The sequence below is a fragment of the Hibiscus syriacus genome, unplaced genomic scaffold (genome assembly GCF_006381635.1).
Source record: "Hibiscus syriacus cultivar Baekdansim isolate YM2019G1 unplaced genomic scaffold, ASM638163v2 tig00110328_pilon, whole genome shotgun sequence".
Taxonomy (NCBI): domain Eukaryota; kingdom Viridiplantae; phylum Streptophyta; class Magnoliopsida; order Malvales; family Malvaceae; genus Hibiscus; species Hibiscus syriacus.
In genome coordinates this window covers 4,528,289-4,544,974 of record NW_024062685.1, presented here as the reverse complement: position 1 = coordinate 4,544,974, position 16,686 = coordinate 4,528,289, and the positions used below count along the sequence as shown (strand labels likewise).

The 16,686-nt window shown below is 33.1% G+C and overlaps 1 pseudogene; it reads right to left on the bottom strand.

Annotated features, from left to right (window-relative positions):
• Positions 1 to 10,721: 10,721 nt before the first annotated feature.
• Positions 10,722 to 16,095, bottom strand: LOC120118517 (annotated as a pseudogene).
• Between the last annotated feature and the right edge of the window lie 591 nt (positions 16,096 to 16,686).

Here is a 16,686-nt window from a genome sequence, read left to right as displayed (position 1 = left end):
TGTAATTATGTTGCATTTATCTCATGCATAGAGTCTAAAAATATTAAAGAAGCATTAAATGATGAACATTGGATTATGGTTATGCAAGAAGAGTTAAATCAATTTGAGAGAAGTAAAGTATGGACATTAGTTGAAAGGCCTAGTAATAAATCTACTGTAGGTACTAGATGGGTATTTAGGAATAAGTTTAATGAAAGTTGTAATATAGTGAGAAACAAGACTAGACTTGTTGCTCAAGGGTATACTCAAGAAGAGGGCATGGACTATGATGAAACATACGCTCCCATACCTAGGATGGAAGCAATTAGAATGTTATTAGCATGTTTTCATGAATTTAAATTAAATCAAATGGATGTTAAAAGTGCATTTTTAAATGGTTTTATAAAAGAAGAAGTGTATGTGGAACAACCTCCTCGTTTTGAAGATTCAAAATTTCCAAATCATGTTCTTAAATTGACAAAAGCTCTTTATGGTTTAAAACAAGCTCCTAGAGCTTGGTATGAAAGATTGTCAAATTTTTTAATCGAAAAAGGTTTTTCAAAGGGGAAGGTTGACACTACATTGTTTTTAAAACATAAAGGTAAATATTTATTAGTAGTTTAAATTTATGTTGATGATATAATATTTGGTTCTACTAATGATGTTATTTGCCAAGAATTTTCTAAGCTAATGCAAAGTGAATTTGAGATGAGCATGATGGGAGAGCTCTCATTTTTCTTGGGACTCCAAATCAAGCAAAGAAAAGATGGCATATTCATCAATCAAGCTAAGTACGTCAAAGATATGCTCAAGAAGTTTGGACTAAAAAATGGGAAACCACATAACACTCCAATGAGCTCATCAATAAAGCTTGACATAGATGAAGGAGGTAAATGTGTGGATATTAAATTATATAGGTCAATGATTGGCTCTTTGCTTTATTTAACTACTAGTAGACCGGACATTATGTTTAGTGTTTGCTTATGTTCTAGATTTCAATCATGTGCTAAGGAATCACATTTACTAGCTGTTAAGAGAATCTTTAGATACCTTAAGGACACTCCTAGTTTAGGACTTTGGTATCCTAGAGACTCTAGCTTTAGCTTACATGCCTTTTCTGATGCGGATTATGGAGGATGCAAATTAGATAGGAAAAGCACCTCCGGAACTTGCCAATTCCTTGGAAATATGTTGATTTCTTGGTTTTCAAAGAAACAAAATTGTGTTGCATTATCTACCACTGAAGCGGAATACATTTCAGTCACTAGTTGTTGTGCACAAGTTTTATGGATGAAACAACAACTTTTTTATTATGGAATTGAAGTAGATAATATTCCTTTCAAGTGTGACAATACTATTTGTCTCACTAAAAATCCCATCCAACACTCTAGAACTAAGCACATTGAAATTAGACATCACTTCATTAGAGACCATGTCGCTAAGGAAGCTATAGTTCTAGAATTTGTTGATACTTTGCACCAATTAGCGGATATCTTTACAAAACCTTTAGAAAAGAAAGATTTTGGACACTTAGGAGAGAATTAGGTTTAACTGACCTATCTTCACTTAGTGTTTAAAATATTTTTAGCACTTTTAAGAATAAATCAAAAATGCTTATAATAATAATTTTTGATTGCATTCTTTGCTATTAGTTAGGGGGAGTTTATGTTCTTTGGTGAAAATTAACTTTATGTTCAAATGTAGTTTAAGGATTAATTTTATTGATTGAACATGATTAATTTTCAATATATGAGTTGGCAATACCACTAGAGCTAATTAATTTAGCATTTTGAGTGTTTAAAACGGATTTTTGTGCTTAATGCATCGATACACTTAACAGTGCATCGATGCATCCCTTTGAATGTGCATCAATACACCATGAAGGTGCACCGATGCACTCCTTGAATGTGTATCGATGCATCCATCGGGTTTTGATTAAAAACCTTGTTTCTCTTCTTTGTCTCAAAACCCTCAAAACACCTCTTTACCACCTCTCTCTCTCTCAACTCTCCATTTGTCTCAAATCAACGTATTTTTGATGGATTTCAATCGTTCTTCAACTCTAAATCCTGCTTATATCATTAATTCGTGCAAAACAACATCACATTCCTCTCAAATTCAAAATTTTCAAGGTAATATTTCAAAACCTCTGTTTTATTGATTTTTGAACTTAGAACTAGTTTTGAATAGTTCTAGGATGAACATTATATCGAGCATTGATTGTATTATGTTTCTAAACTAGATTTCACAATCAATTTCGTCAAAAACAAGCAATTTTTCAACATTGTCTTTGAATTTTTGAAATAAAAAATACTATTTTCGAAAATCATTGTTTTTGATTTAATTGTATTGTTTTCATAAAAAAAAACTATATGAATTATAATATCTCTAAATGCTATTTTCAAATAGTTTTCAAAAACTTTGCCTATTAGGATTCGGTTTAGAGAACCTTGAATTATTGCAGGTTCAATTGAGTTTTGGGATTGATTATTTTGCATACATGTGTTTCAAAATTGCAGGTTACATTTCTAATTCCGTTTCCTAAATCATGTCAAACCCAAATCGCCCTGGGTCTTCATCGATTCGTTCAAACCGGCCTCTCATTCCTCCTCAAAATCCAAACCCGAATGACCAAAATATTATAAGTTCTTGTTTTAATATGCCTGAGCGTCGTAGGGATAAACTCTACCATAGGTATATGAACTCCTTCCAATCTTATAGAATCAGGGAAGAACATATTCCTTCTGTTCAAGCCATGATTGATATTGACTTCGAATACCTTCCGATTCTCAAAACATGGAAGTTTGATAAACTGTTTTCCCTAAAACCTATCGTCTATCATTAGTTAGTCCGCGTTTTCTACTCTAATGCGGTATGTATTCAAAACGAGACTCAATATGGGACTATAGGAATTAGATCCTATCTTTTTGGACAATATATTCATATTGACTCCGAGTCTATCGCTTCACATTTTGGGCTAGATGACGATGGTTTATATAATGAGAAAGAAACTGTGGAATATCTCTATGTTCCAAATGCTAGTGTTAGTACTCTACGATCTCATCACGATCGATTTCTTCATTTGATGATCTCTTGGTGGTTTAGACCATCCGGAGGTAGGTACTTCACTCTTTGTATTAGGGATTTATGGTGGATGCACTGTATCAAGAATAAGAACAAAATAAACTTGCCACACATTATATTTAGTGAGCTAGTGGATACCATAAACATTATTCCTTCAAAATATGACGAAACATTAGTTTATGGATGTCTTCTTAGTAACCTTTTTCTCAAACTCGGTCTTAACGTCTCTCTTGACAATCTCATTCCTCTCTAAAACCAAATCAATCTCACATCGTTGAAGAAAGCTGATTGGAAATAGGACGAGGAAACTAGTCAATGGGTTTATCAACCCTCTAAGCAAACTCCGGGAGCAAGTTCTTCACGAGCACCTCCTGCTCCTAGCTCTTCTCGTGCCCCTCTTCCTCCTCCGACACCAGCTGCAGATAATGATCCCGAGCTTCAAGGATTATTTCAAGACATTGACGATCCCGACAATGCGCCAGCACCACAAGAGGATCAAGTGCCACTATATTTTCGTTCATTTTTTGAGACATTTGATCTACGGTTTTCTTCCATCGAATCCCATTTGACTGCTAACAGCGAAGCAGAGAATCATCGCTTAGACACTTTAGAAGCTCAACAAATGGAGTTTCAACGGTAGATGTTTGCACGTATGGATGCTCTCTCTCTTGAGATGCAAGCACGATTTCCTCCTCCTCCCGATCCTCCGATGGAGTAGATTTTTCCTTGTTATGCTTTCTTGGATTTAAAACTTGGATTGATTTTGATGTTTCTGGATTATTTATTTTGGATGATTTAATGTTTGGATTACTGTTTTGGTTGTTTTGGCTATAAGAACTTAATGCATATATGTTTAGTTTGGTTTGAATTTTCTTATTTTTGCATCATTAGACATATATGACCAATTTACCATTTCACATTTGATATGAATATTGATTATGAAACTAATGGCTAATCTCTCTTTTGATTGTGATCTTAGCAGCTTAATCTTATTATTAAATAAATTGGCTAAATTTTTTTAGAGTCTTTTTGATTTAACAAAAAAGGGGGAGAAGATGTATCATAGTAAGGGGGAGTAATTTTCAACTTTTCAAATTGATTTCAAAAATAAATTTTTTAACAAATCTTAAAATTACTCAAGTGTTTTGTTATATCAAAAAAGGGGAGATTGTTGAAAATATTTTTATGTTTCGATATAACAAACTAAGTATAAATGAATTTTAAGATTTTACAAAGATTTTTATAACTATATTCGATTCAATTAATCGAATATCAAATTATTACTCCAAGTCTTTCAAGATCAATTTCAAACCTTACTAAATGTGTAAAATTGTGTTTTATACTTAATATATTTATGAAATAATTTTCACAAAGTATTTTGAACCGAAATCAAGCGTAAAATCAAATTTTCAAAGGGATGCACCGATGCACCAATCCATGCATCGATGCACCAATGAATAAATTGAACATCGAATACAGTTTATGCATCGATGCACTCTCCATGCATCGATGCACCAATGAATAAATTGAACATCGAATGCAGTTTATGCATCGATGCACTCTCCATGCATCGATGCACTCAGGTTTTAATGAAAACATCGAATGCATTTTATGCTTCGATACACACTTAGTGCACTGATGCACTAAGTGTTCTAACAGTCAAAATATTTAAATTTTACACTTGATGCACCGATGCACCTTGTGTATGCATCGATGCACTGAAGCTCCCAACTGATTTTATTAATTGTTTTCACACTTAAACGGCTCTATTGACTCCACTAATCATCCCTAACATTCAGAATCAATTGAAGGAGTATTTAAACAAGCTTAGAAGCCATTGATCAACAACAAGAAACAACAAGAATCAAGAATTAAGAGAGAATTAAAGAGAAAGCACCAAACCTCAAGTTTGAGCATTTCAAGCCTATCTTTCATTCAATATTCATTTTTCTTTCAAGAACACTACTTGTACTCAATTTTATTCATTTTTAGTGTTCTTTTCTTTGTTCTAGAATTGTGCAAACAATCTACCTTGTGAGGATTTCCTTGTAAGTTTGCAAATTTGTAATATTCTCTTTGAGAAAGAGTGTTCTCAAGAATTGGGGTATATTCTTGAGGGAGTTGTAAGGTTATCTCTTTGGCCTCAAAAGAAATAACAAATTAGTGAATTTGTTGGAAAATCCTTAGTGTGGATAGCTAAGGTAGTGGACGTAGACTTTGGTTGAGAAAGTCGAACCACTCTAAATCGTTGTGCAATTACTTTCAATTTTCTGCAAAAGCTTCCACCAAAATTTTAATGGCCAATTCACCCCCTCTTGGTCGATTCCTTCAATCGATTAACTCAACACCTAAGCTTTAACACATGATTTGAGATCAAACTATGACCTTTAAGATGACTTTTGAGTGTTTCTCGAGCTTAAACAAGGTAATTTTAGGTTCGAATATTGATACTAAATGAACTGGGATATTTTTAGGCATTTTATACAGGGAGTATCGATACTATAAGGAGCAGTATCGATATTTCAGCCCTGGTATCGATATTGAGGGTCTCAATATCGATACTAAGAGAAATTTTAACAAACATATACTTTTTTGTATCGATACTTATGGGGTATTGATACTTGGCTTAGGGGGTATCAATATTGTATGTAGAGTATTGATACTACTCATTTCATATGGTCAGATTGATATGGCCCATAGGAGTTAAGGACGGCATGTAATTAAGGAACTTAGCCCGTGAGGGACATAAATGACAAAATGTGCCTAGAAATACTCTTAGAAGTGAGTTACCACCGAAGTAACAATATTAGGTGAAATACGTCCAAGTATCTGCTTTCGAACACATAGCGAGTAACTAATAACAAAAGGTCATTATAGAGGAGGTACCAACAAGCGGTATGATTAATTAATTAGATTACGAAATAGTGAACTTGTGTGTAGTGCAAGAATGTTAGAAAGTGGTAGACGTACAATTGTCCTTCAATTTGAGGTTAAATTGAGGGAAAGCATAATGAAAACGATTAGAGTGACGCTACTCAGTAATGAACTCAAGTCAGGTATCGGGCTTGCAAGTAATACAACCAGTGAACAACAGAATCAATAACTGTCATAAAATTATGAAACACATAGAGACTTATTTAAAAGATTGGAATGACTAAAATAACTTTAGGTGATAATAACCTGAAAAGAGAAACTTAACAGACTAACATGTATAACAAACTAATAAACTCTTGCATGACGTTTTAATTGAGAAGACGAACGAGATATTTGCTAGTGAGAGGATGACCTTACTTTAGTATGTCGAGTTATGCTAAAGTGTGACAAGGCTACCTCAGTTGCAATAGTAGGGCAATGTTAGTGGTGTGTAGCTAAGCTACCTCAGTTGCCCTTGTGAGGCATTGCCAGTGTTTTGTGGCCTTGAGCTCTCAGTCATGCATGTGTAATTGCATTTTTCCAGTAAATCAAATATTCTTAGAGCTTGTCTTGACGACTATGTGAGATCGAGCCAATGCTTTAGTTGAGCGAGAATTGTACCGATGTTATGTGATCATCAGGTCCCTGTTTATAATCTACCTGATTGATATGTGAGACTAGAAGATCATTCATCAATTTAGTGGGAATTTTACCTATGCTATGTGATTATCGAATTCCCTAAGTTAACTAGTATCACAAGGATATTTTAGACCAAATACTAGCAGTGTGTCATATTCAGATAATTCATAATAGTGTGTCATGTTTCGCATTCAGATAATGCACAATAGTGTGTCATGTATCGCATTTAGATCATGCACAACAGTGTGTCATGTGTCGTATTTAGAGAATGCACGACAATTACAGTCATTATGGTTAGAGACTCGTTAGATGTGCACTCATGGTGAGGCCCTTAGCAGAGAATTGAGGGAAGCATGAGAAATCTACTTCAGTGATAGAACAATTGAACCTTAAATAGGTAGCACTTGATTATGATCATGCATTCTTGTGTTTATGAGACTCATAATGATGTTCTAGATTAGCGATTATACTGTTGTACTTTATAAGCTCAACGTTCAGATGTTTTTCATTTGCATGTCATTAGTTTAAGCCGTTCGTTGAGCACCGTCATAACAGAACTTCCAACACCTCTTCCAAAGTACTGTCTTATATTAGTGGGCATGTGTATTCGTAGGACCCTTATTTTTTGTATTCAGATTTATAACTATAAGTTTGTATTATTTTGGTTTTAAACTATGTGTCACGAAGCTCCAATTTATAAAAGTATTTTTTTAACTATCATGTATGTCTATTATGGTACCATTAAATACATTTTGAAATAAGAATGAACATATTTTGAAATTTAGTGGTTGCCTCAATAGCCCAACGTGGCACCTAGGCCCAATTGGGATTAGGATGTTACACCTTTTTTTGATTGATCAATTGAACAGAAACAATTGAGGCTTGTCATTACATGATTTCTTTAAGATAGATTTTCGGCCATTCCTTAAGTACTTGAGCTTATTGGTTGCTTGTCTCCTAAGATACAACAACTTGATGATCAACTACAATAGCACAACTGCAAAGATCACGAACGATCTTTGCCTTCGCCTATCACCAGAAAACTAATGGAGAAAAACTTTTCTAATTTTGAGCTCGTGAGATTTAAACTTTTCTATGTGTTTAACTTAGTAGGTTACCACAATGTTTACATGGGATTTCTAAGATAGATTTACTCAAATAAGATATCTTTTAATATTCAAGTTCAAACAAATAATAATCTCTTTTAATTTGAAATATTCAAAAGATATAGAGACATTTTACTATTCAAACTTAAATAGATATTATTTTAATTTGAAATAGTCAAAAGGATATAATTACCTTTAATATTTAAAGTTAAATAGATAATAAATACCTTTTAATTTGACATATTCAAAGAATAATTATCATACTAATATTCAAATTAAAAAAATCTTTTAATTTGTAATATTCAAAAGGAATATGTATTTAATTTAATATTAAATCTATCAATTAAATTCACTATTTTATCAGTAAATTATAAATTCAAATTATAAAAAATCACAAACATTTTAATTTAACTTATTTTTAAAATATTAACTCCTCCAAATAAAAGCTTCAAAACTAATAAAACATTGAAAAGATAAATTTGATATATATAATATATATTGATAGATTTAATTTTATTTTTGAGTTTTCATTTTAATGTTATTTTTTATTCTTATTTTTCAAATCATGATTTTAAAAAAAAATAAATATGACTTAAGTACAATACAATATTTGTTCAAAGATGACTCTTAATCTTTTAACGTTGAAGGCTCATATCTCTGGCATCTATGGTGCTCAAACCTGGATCCTCAAGAAATAACAACAATTCCTTTACTAGGAGATCATTTGTGCAAATCACGACTCTTTTCGCTTTCTTTTATTTTTATAATATTTTTAAATAAAATAAATTTGTTAAATGAAATCAAAATTTGATCTTCTTCATCAATTTTTTAGTCAATAAAATTTCAAAATTTTCATATAATATTTAGAATAATTGTGCATTAATTTGTTTAATATTTTATAAGTTTCTTTTGCAAATAGTCAATATCTGATAATCTAATTTTTTTATTTTTTTAATAAAACTTTAGTAAAGAACTTATAAAAAATATTATAGATCTATATTTATTATGTGAAATCAGGTATAAAAATACAATTTGATAAATAAAATTACTGTTTTAATTATTTTTTATAATTGTCCAAAGTAAAATGTCTAGCTCTGAGTTTATTGTTTATAACAGAAAACCCATAAATAATAAGGTTAGCGTATTGAAAATTTAATATTTTCAAGTCCCTCAAAAATGTTCCACTAATATAATTTAAAAGACTTTGTACCTCGATATTTGAAGATACTTTATATAATTTAGAGTAAACTATTATACATCAATTATTAAAATCTTTTTTTTGATAAATCCGTTGTTAAAATTTCAATACATATTATTGTTCATTCTTCCGTGTTTATACCCAATGTATATTATATAATACGTATAATTAATTTTTGGGTTCAACTAAAATATTCATGGTCAAAAAATCTAACAACCCTCTCAATATTTATATTTTTTAATAGTCAAATTCATCGATACTTTTTTCAATTTTTGTTTTATTTTTTTTTTCATTTTCATGTTTATCAAACAATAAATAAAAATATATAATTCTCTTTTAATTTTTTAATTTTTTATCAAAAATAAAGAAATTTTAAGGTTTGTTTGGATTTAGTAAATATTGACTATTTTTATTTTCATTTTCTTAGAAAACAGAAACCGTTGGAGAAAATACGTTTAGTTGTAAAATTGAAAAATTATTTCTGGAAAATGAAAATAAAAACAAGTGAAAATAGGAAAACATAAAAAAAGATGTTTTTAGTATTTTTGTTATAATTATTTTAGAAATTTAAAAATAAGAAAACATGATATCAAAAATTTTAACTTACACAAATTTAAATCATTTTAACAATATTTTTAACAATATTTTAAAAAATTGGATACCAAATGCAATTTTACTATTTTAGTTTTGTATTCAAGTTTTCATTTATATTAACCAAACATGTTTTCTAAATTTCAAAAAATTGAAAATAAAAATATTTTTGAAAATGAAAATAGGAAATAGGAAATTTTTTCTAGAACCAAACAGATCCTTAAATTTTCATCTTTCCAAATTTTTTTTGTACTCTCCCCAACAAAATGTTAATTATAAAAAAAATCAACTCAACAGCGACAAATCTTCAGCATTCGTGCCTGTATCCACCATATCCCATCTTTCAAATTTGATCTGAATAACTGTGCATCTTCTCCCATTTATTATAGCATTGAGAAACCATGTTCAGACACTTGTGTTTCCCCCCAATTCTCATCTCCATTTTTAATCAAAATTTATCACTTCTCAATTCCCAAGTTTATGCTTTCAAATTGCTTAAACCTAAAACCCTGCTTGCCGATTTTAAGTAATGTTAAAATCTGGGGTATCAGCTTTCGCCACAATCAGTGAGGAGCCAAACACCTTGATTTTTTGTTTGAATTTTCATATATAAGTTTTTTACTTCAGTAGTTAGATGGAAGAAAATCATTTTATGCGACGAGATTTATGGATGATGTACGACGACATGTAATTTTGAGCGACAACGTGCGATAGCAAAGGGACAGTTGATATGTAAGAGTCCAATGATGGATTCAATAATGATATATGGGATTTAAGGATTTGAGCCAAGAGATTTTGAAAATTTTAGGAATTTTGATATTCTTTAATATATAATATATATATCGATTTTAATTTATTTTTTAAAATAAATTTAAAAATCTTAAAAATAATGTACATGTCAAGCACTGATTGGATAATGAATTTTTAACATTCATTCACGATTAGACACTTTAAATGCTAACTTTGAGAAGTTAGACAACTACATTGATTAAAGAACTTTAGACACCTAAATTTAACCAGAAGTATAATTTAAACACTTATTTATGAGATGATACTAGTGCACTTACAAATTGTTCCAAGTAAATATGAACACAAAGGAGAGATTTAAAATGAGATTTTGAAAAAGTAGAGATTTCACATTAGCTTTAAAACATTATTCATTACAGAAAAACAATATCAGATAACAATACAATTATTAACTGCTCCCCATGGTTTTGAAGAATGTAGAAAGAAGAGGCGAAAATTACAATTATCATAAAATATTCTCCCACTAAAAGTTAAAGATACAGACATGGATATCTTACGTTCCATTATACCTAATGGGAAACATGAAACGCCCATGTATAAAGGTGCTTTATAATCACTCGGCTTTAGACTCAGGGCAGGCTGTTTCGTACAAGCTATAAATAAGTGTAGACTTGGACATCTGGGGCTCTCTTTCCAGAACTGCAATCACATCCTTAACAGAAATAGAACGAGCCACTCGGGTATGGGGCGTGAGAATCATACCCTGGTTCCGGCCAAATTTCTTGCTTCCCCCTGTTGAAAGAAAGTGAAATAAAAACAAATATGTGATAACTTTGGAACGGACGTAATCCACACAAGTAAATATATGACATTTTGGAGCAAGCAGTGCAGGAATGATTTAATCCAAAAAGAATCACTAAACTCTAAGGCAAGCATATGTTGAGCAGTTACATATAAATACATTTGCTTTACACAGTTGTTCAAATGCTAGGAAATGACTGTAACAGATAGAACTGTTTATTGCTATCAGGTTTACTAACATGTATTGCTTGTATAGTTTACTCGAACCAGTTCCATTAATAATGCATAGTAAGAACCAATTGCGATTTTCTCAGATGTATACCAACATTCATGACTGTCATCTAATTTAACAGTACACACCATGAACCTTACAACCATACTAACCAGTTAAATGTATAAAATTAAAAATTGAGAAGATATCTGGCCATGAATCAAGCTTACCAGATGCATGAGGACTGAGCGGACCCCTTTTCTCAGATTCTTGATTGTCCTTTGTACTTTTCCCAGATGCAGATGAAGGCCTGTTATTCACATCTTTACCTACCTGTGAACCAGATGCTGCATCCATTCCCCCCTCACGTTTCTGGCGAGCTTGCTCAGCCATAAGTTGCCATTTTGACAGCATGTCATCGCCTCCGACAGCTGCGCGTGCAGCAAAATTTGCAGCAGTGGTCCTCATCTTGTCATCCTCCTCCTTGTTTACCTAAACACTACCACAGAGTTACTCCTCTTATTTAGAAGATTAAGAAGCATATAATGTTCGGAAAAGTACTCGTTGATAATACCTTTACTACTTTTGTTAGAGTGTCATCTTTCTCCTTGTCACCATCAACAGCAGTATCAGCCTCAGGCTGCAACCACATATTTAACGTATACAGTGTTAAGGAATAAATGATACAGCACACCCAATCTTATGTATGTCAGTGCATTGCTGTGCATTATCAGTTCCTTGTTTTTAATGTACTATAGATAAAACAGCACCCACTTCATTAAGTTTTCGGAGCTTCTCCGCCTCAGCCTGCTTTTTCTCCCATTCTCCCCTAGCATTCTGGTTCATCATCATAATTTGCTGTCGGACATCTGAGGTAATTTGTGTCTGGTGCCTAGGCTTCTCAACATCAACACGCTACAAGACATTCATTCAAATTAGAAAGATATAAACAAAATTCATGTTAACTGAAAGAAATCAAGGCTGACCTGTTTCGACAGTCTGATTAAATTGCATATGAGCCCACGCATTCTTTCCTCCACACTCTAGAGGTTCAGATACATGAGGAAATGTATAAACTGAATATAAAGAAAAGGGCCAAGAAGCTAGCATCTCACCAGGGACAAACATCGTTCCACATCATTGCTTATATTCTTCAAACCACTTTTGGCCACTGCAAGAAGACAAAGAAAAACAGATATGATTATTGCTTATAATGAAAAGCAGAATGTAAATGTACTACATTGAAGGACTTAGGACAAGGGAGGTATAAAGAATATTAACTAATTTCAGCCAATTTTTTCTGCAAAGGGGTTTTCTTCAAAAAGAGTCTTTCTTCTTCCTCTTGCACAACCCTTCTAGATGCTTCAGAAACTCGACTCTCATCCTTGGGGCCAGACAATAGCTGCTCTTCTTCTTCCTATTTAATAGCAGAAGTGCAAAACATAAAAAGGATGCGACTTTTTATTTTAGGGATTTCATAGCTACTTAATAATTATATTCAGGCAGAGATGACTATAAAGAATCATACCCTGAGATTGACTCCACTAACAGCAGTGACATCATTTAGTTGTTCAATGCTCTGATCTGAAAATGCTGCTGACACTTTTTGCTTCTTGCTGTAGGAACCCATTGAATATGGATAAAAAAATGATTTAATAGGTTAATATCAAGAAGGAATCAAATGGTTTTCAATTGATCCTTGATAACCATTCCATGCAATCAAGCAACAGAGAGTTAATTTAACCTTGACGGTGCTGGTGAGGAACCAAGACCTTCCAGTGGTTTCTTCTGTCCAACAGAAGACCTTTTTTGTGGGTTTCTTGCATTGACCCCAGCTGCAGCAGGCACGGATGTATTTCTAGAGCCCATCTGATAAAAAAACCCAAAAATTAGAAAAAAGAAACAAAGTCATGAGCATGAGCTTCATTGGGGAAAACACAAAACTACATAAATTTCAAAAATGTTGATAGAGGTATATAAATTTCAAATAAGTGAACTGAATAGAAAGTGAATTCAAAATCAAGAATATGCCATACATAATTGCATGTTTAGACGACCCTGTTATGTAGCTCCGATTTTGGAAGTTTGCCTACTCTACTGCGAAGTCAGCAACTAAAGAGCTAAATCTAACAAGTCAGCACAACAGCTCATGATTCACAAATTCATTTTCCATCAAATTGATCATACATCACAACCATGTGTATAGGCACTTCATAATTGAAAGAAGGCATCACTCTAAGATGGAAAATACTTTATGCAAAAAAATTCATGCAGACTTTTAAAACAAAGTGGTAGGCATCACCAAGAGCTTCCAGAATCATCCATCAAGTTATCACAATGGGAAAACATAGATTAAGATGAGAATACTGGTACGTTTGAATCCATTTGTGTTGTGATGGAAGGTGTTGAGAAGCCAACTCTGGAAGATTGCTTCTCTCCAGGCTCATCTCTTGGAGTAGTTATAACTGCATTTCCTTGTTCTACTAGTGTAGTCGACACTCCCTGGGTGGCAGAAAAATGAGGTCTATGCTGATCAGCACCTTGATCAACAGAATCCTGTTTCACATATGCCGCTGATGACAAAGGGCCAGGATTCAGCTCCTTACTCGTTGAGGCTTGCCAAGAACTGAACCACCTGAAAAGTGAGAAAGAGATGCACCCTGCAATCTATTTGGGTCATTACTAGAGTTTTGGCTCTCAAGCTTAGGCCCACTCATCATGCTCATGGCCTGGGTTGATCCTCCAACAGGATTCGGTCCCATGCTTTGATGATGTGCGATTTGCCTCATTTGTGAATCATGAGGTTGCAGCTTTAGAGTGGAAGCTGAAGTATTAACATTTGGCCCAGAATATGTGTGATAATTATTACTCCCATACATGCCAAATGTATTTTGTGGGAAATTCAAGTGTTGTTGCTGTTGCTTGTTAATTCCTTGTGCCGGAATTGATGAACGTCCTCTTTCTTGATTCACAGTGGTTGAACCAGAGGAAGAAATTTGGCTACCCAGCATTCCAAAGCGAGAATCTGATTGGCGATCCAGCTCTTGAGATTTTTTAGCCTTGTTTTCACCAGACAAATAACTTGAATTAGCCTGCATGGGGACTGCGGGAGAAGGGGCCTGAGTTGAATTGGCAGGAGAATTAGGACCCTTTTGGTGCAGCTGAGCTAATGAATGTGGACCAGCAAACTGTGTGGCACCACCAACAGATGGCATCTGCAGAGCAGGTGGCCGTGCTCCAGTATGGGATGGTAGCGGGAACTGATTGGAACTTATCTGAAAGTATGGATATGGATGTTTAGCTTGTTTTCAAAATTAACTTGCAATCAACTAAAGCATCAATTTTTACTTCAATAAAACGGGAGATTTCAGCTGACCTGCGCTTGTAACTTGTTAACCGCCAACCTCAGCATCTGGTCTCCTACAATATCTCTCATGTGCCTGACAAATCCGTCTTTTGCAATTTCATTTTTCTAACAGATAAAGCCAGTAGAAAAATCAGGGGGGAAAAGAGACAAAAAGTCCATTCTACATATTGTGCGCATTACTAAATAATTACAATAGTTGCAGCAAAAAAGCCAGTAGAAGTCCACCTTTAGTTTACCATACAGTGTATGAAGCTGCATGGCTCTGTCTTTATCAAGTTGGGGCACTAAGGCAGGCAACAACACAGCAAATGGAACTTGTTTTCCTCGATTCATGGGACTATTTGGCTGCTCTGCTCCACTGGCCGATTGATTACTCGTCTTCTGTAATTTAACATATTGTGATTCATTGTCTTGATTATTGTTTCTCTCAGGTTCATGTGGGGTAGGACTTTTTTCAGTAGTCTGAATCCTAATCCTTTGAGAAACCTGAGCAGGAATTTGATCAGCTACTCCTTGTTGGCTATCATCTTGGAGTTGTTTTTGTTGCGGTGGTAGACGATTATGCTCCTGCTGAACATCATTTGGCTGTTGTAGTTGTTGCTGACTCCCAGTAACAACCGATCCCTGTTGCTTTTGCTCAATCTCAGATGAAGTCTGATGTTGCTGCTGTGCACTTTGAAGGACTTGTTGATTTTGGAAGTTGGTATTCCCATCTTGCCCCGGGTTTGACCATTGTGCAACTGACTGACCGGAAGCAGGATTGCTTCCTTGAGACAAAGCTGCTTTATTTTTCAATACGAGAACAAATAATAGCAAACATTCAATGAAATTCTCAGGAGAACCAATTCATAACCAACAAATTGCAATTATTAACACAAAGGTAAGCGAATGAAAATCTCAATTAAGAAACTCTAACCCTTAAATAAACAAAGTACTGAATTCCACTCTTAACTAATACTACTCATGAAACCAAATCTAGTCTCTTAGTCTTGCAAATTAGAAGTCAACTAAGAACGAAAAGTAAAAAAGAAAAAAAGATCATACCAGTACTTGAACCCGACTGCTGAGAAGTCGACGCGTTTCCTTCAATATCTCGATTCAACGCGGCCTGGAAAGCCTCAACGTCTGCTCCAGAATGCATAGAATCGTCCTATTAACATTGTTTTTAAAAACAAAATTGGAAAGTATATTAAATAACCTTCACTTATTACGAATTCTATTGCAGAGTAGAAGAAGAAAAACCTCGTCTTCTTCAAGGAGCTTTACTATGGAAGGGTCCATCACAAGCTATACCGGCTTTTGTTGCCTCTGCCTAGCCGACCGGTAGCGGGAATCGTTCAGCTTACCCGATTGTTGTTATGCACAGTGATTCGAAATTAAAATTACACATTGAAAAAAAAACCCGATATTGAGAAGAAAAAATTAAGAGAAGTTCACAGAGGGAGAGAGTAGTTTTTGCAGTGAATCGAGAAAAGTTGTAAAGCGTTTACCGACTTGGTTCTTAGCTTATAAATACTCTAGGATATAAGTACAACATAGGTCACTAAACAATGTTTAAAAGTTCATTTCAATCATTAAATGTTTAAAAACTACAAAATGATCATTAATTTTTTTGAACGATAATTAAATTTATTATATTATTAAAAAATAATTACTAAATTTTATCAATACCTGAATATGGAAAGCAAATCAGACTTATTATTTTCAAATATTCCAACATAATTAAAAAATCAATTTTGAGTTTTTTTCTCGAGTTAAATTTAAAATATGTAAATTAAATCCAAGTAACTTTCTAACTCACATGTCTAATAACTATATATTTACTCAAATAAAACCAACAACAACAATAATTTAAGAAGTAGACATTTAACATTTTATCAGTCTGTGTTAATTAACTATAATTTTTGTAATAATTTTGAATGATTATAAGGTATCATCTGTTTAAAATATTCATTAATCTATTGTGAGTGTATACAAACCTTAAAGCGTAATATAAATATTATACAAAAGCACAACAAGAATTGAAATCAATATAAATAATTTAAAAATA